This window comes from Terrapene carolina, unplaced genomic scaffold (genome assembly GCF_002925995.2).
Source record: "Terrapene carolina triunguis isolate 2854851 unplaced genomic scaffold, T_m_triunguis-2.0 Scaffold500, whole genome shotgun sequence".
NCBI lineage: Eukaryota > Metazoa > Chordata > Testudines > Emydidae > Terrapene > Terrapene triunguis.
In genome coordinates, this window is record NW_020664851.1 from 83,172 (window position 1) to 83,714 (window position 543).

The following is a 543-nucleotide window of genomic DNA, read 5'->3' on the forward strand; positions in this document are numbered from 1 at the left end:
TGTCTACATCTTCATCTGTGCAGCGCCTGACGCTGCTATAACACACATGATAGTAACAAGCAGTATTACTGCAATGCCTTTTCTGCTGTACTGACTTGTACAAGATCCACATTGTTTCCCCCTTCGCCTTCAACTACCTGTCTGTCTGTGTGTCCTTTGACTGTGACTTCCCGTCTCTCCTCGACTGTCCAGAAAGGACCTAGCACCGCGCGGGCTTTGTCACTGACACACAACTATTAGCAATAACAGCCCTACGAAGCCTCGATCGGACCCGGAGGAACGACACACTGGAGCCAGCCCCAGTGGAAACGGCACCTGGAGACTGAAGTCAGGGGGCAAGCAAACGGCAGAGACACCGAGACTGGACATATTGACGCTGGGCAGCAAAAGGGGACAGATGTCAGTGGTGGGGGGGGGGTTGAGTTATCCCCACTGTTGATGGTCACGATCCCTGTGCCAATATCATGGTGCTCCGCCACTGGGACGGGAACGGGGTCCACCCCCCCACAGCAATGGCCGCCGCTCCCCCACTGGGACGGGAAG